The 2,575-nt window shown below is 36.7% G+C and overlaps 1 pseudogene; it reads left to right on the forward strand.

The window, feature by feature from the left end:
- The first annotated feature begins 260 nt into the window (after positions 1 to 260).
- On the forward strand, positions 261 to 2,224 carry LOC147505842 (carbon catabolite repressor protein 4 homolog 2-like; annotated as a pseudogene).
- Positions 2,225 to 2,575: the final 351 nt, after the last annotated feature.

Consider the following 2,575-nt stretch of genomic DNA (forward strand, 5'->3'; position numbering starts at 1 on the left):
AAAACTTAAAACTTTCCTATTAAATCATTTTCAAACCAAACAAACTATTTTTCTCTCTTTTTTTTTCCAAAAGTCAAGCATACATATTCACTCCACTTAACTTAAGACTTAGTCAATATTATATTACTATTATTATTATTATTTTGTAAAATAATTAATTTTGGACATTTAATAAAATGAGGGTGTTACAGTTTAACAAGTGAAGAAGAAGAAGAAGAAGTTTACTAATTTGAGAGTGAAGAAGAAGATTGTGAAGAAGAATGCTAAGTGTGCTTAGAGTACATCTTCGGTCCGACATTCCAATTATAGGATGTGAGCTAACTCCTTATGTACTTTTACAATGCCCTGATACTTCTATTACTACTGATGATGTTCCCGAATCTTCCGCTATTAATGGTTTTAGCTTGAGGTATAGGTGGTAAGTTTCCCATTTTTTTTTTCTTCTTTTTATTTTTTATGCTCTACTCGTTTTTCACCCTATAATGTCAGAAAGCGAAAATTAGGCACACATATATGGACGTGTAAGAGACTAATAGGAGATACTCTCATATTATTTTCCATATGATGTTATTGGCTTGTGTATGTTAGTAAGTAATATTGTTTGGGGATAAAGCCTATTGTTTGGAGATAAAGCCTATTGTTTGGAGGCATCTATACTTAAAATAATAGTCACATTTTACATGGTAGAATGGCATATAGCCTCGACAGAGAGCTTAATTTAGTTTTTTACTTGTTGTTCATAACTAAGGGAAATAATAAGTACTGACCTGTTTATTGGACGTGTTAGTAAGACAACTGTTTGTGATGATGGAAATGGGTAGTGTCCTCGATCCACTTGAATTCTCTCTAACAATGTTTCAAGCAATGCATAGTCATGCTATGTTGTTATTGAGATTGCAAAAGTCATTCATGTGATGTAGTTACATTTGTTTCTTTTGCGGTATCGATCCAAAGTGACCCGAAAAGTTGCAATTCGCAGTGTGCATCCTTCTTAACAAGCAACCTTACAGTGCCTTGGTTGTGTCAAAGCAAAGATACATGTTGCGAAAAGTTACCATTGCTCTCCTAGGTGCTTTTTAGATGCCTGGCAGCATCATCGTACCTTACATGAAAGGGCATCTAGTGTTGTAAATGAAAATGGCACTGAAGAGGAAGAACTTTTTGGACGCTTTAATACTTCTGGATCTGGAGCTAGCAATGTGAGCCTGTCCGGTTCTACTCCAAGTATAGGGCACAATACTAGTTTAAGTAATGGATCTACTCCTTCATATCCAGCAGCTGTTACCGAAAGGAGTGGTGGTGAAACCTGGTTTGAGGTCGGACGATTGAAGACATATACACCAACAACTGATGATATTGGGCATGTTCTCAAGTTTGAGTGTGTCATTTGATGCAGAAAAGAAATTGCCTATTGGTCATGCTAACACAATATTGACTTCCCATGTAATTCCACCCCCAACCCCTAGTCCGAGGCACTTGGTTCCAGTGACTGGTGTTGATGTGATGGGCAATTTAGATTTGGACGCTCGTACCTTCAGGAACCTTTACTGTGCTTTCATACAATATTCTGTCAGATGTGTATGCTTCAAATGATTTATACAGTTATTTCCCTTCTTGGGCCTACCGCAGACAAAACTTATTGCGGGAGATTGTTGGATATCGTGCAGATATCCTTTGCCTTCAAGAGGTACTCTACATTTTATTGTCCATTATGAAAAATCATTTGATTCGGTGTTTGGTGGGTCTGCACCATGTGTTCTTTCTGTGTACTTTCCTTGGTGTCTGTAACCTATTAATTATTGTGAATATTCCATTAATTTGTAGGATAACGTCGCTCTAATAGTAGTTTTAGAAGCAAAGTTCAGTAACCATGGGGCAGACACCCCTGGAAAAAGACAACTTCTCTGTGTGGTTAGTATATAACTTAGGAACTTCACTTTTTATTCTTCCTTTTTCTGGTTTAACATGCTACTTAGTCCAGCTTTATACTCTTTGATTTGGTAGGAATTGTGTTTTTTCATTTTTTTCCCCCGCATACATTATGGAACTTGGGATCTGTTGAGGGAGACCTTTCATCTCACTCTCGCCGCCCCCATTTTTCTAAGGAGTAGCTTGTGCTTTGCCCCCGAGCATGATTCACATGTTACACCACATTTTGAGTCTGTAATAATGTGCTTTGCAGACTGTATCCATCTTTGTAGTTCTTCTTCATGGTGATACCTGAGGAAAAAAATTCTTGGAAGGGTTAAACTTGTCTTTGACGTCTCCTAAAACAAGCTTTGGTCTGTTTTGAGCCTTAATGTGACCTGACACGAGTTTTGCCTTGTTTAGTACCTTTTAGCATCTTCTGTTAATGGCAGAGCGATTAAAGTGTGTATTGATTGGTGCACTTTCGTCAAATATCTCAGTAGTGATGAAAATTTACTTATATAATATGATTAGGGTCCGTTCAAGCACGATTTATATGAATAGAATTGTCATTTTGGAACTAAATCAAATTATATTTAAATTTAGTAAGCGAAAGGGTATTCTTCTGTTTCTTCTCAAGAACACGACTTGAAAACTTGTTCTGATG

This window comes from Coptis chinensis, chromosome 4, assembly GCF_015680905.1.
Source record: "Coptis chinensis isolate HL-2020 chromosome 4, ASM1568090v1, whole genome shotgun sequence".
In the NCBI taxonomy this organism is placed as follows: domain Eukaryota; kingdom Viridiplantae; phylum Streptophyta; class Magnoliopsida; order Ranunculales; family Ranunculaceae; genus Coptis; species Coptis chinensis.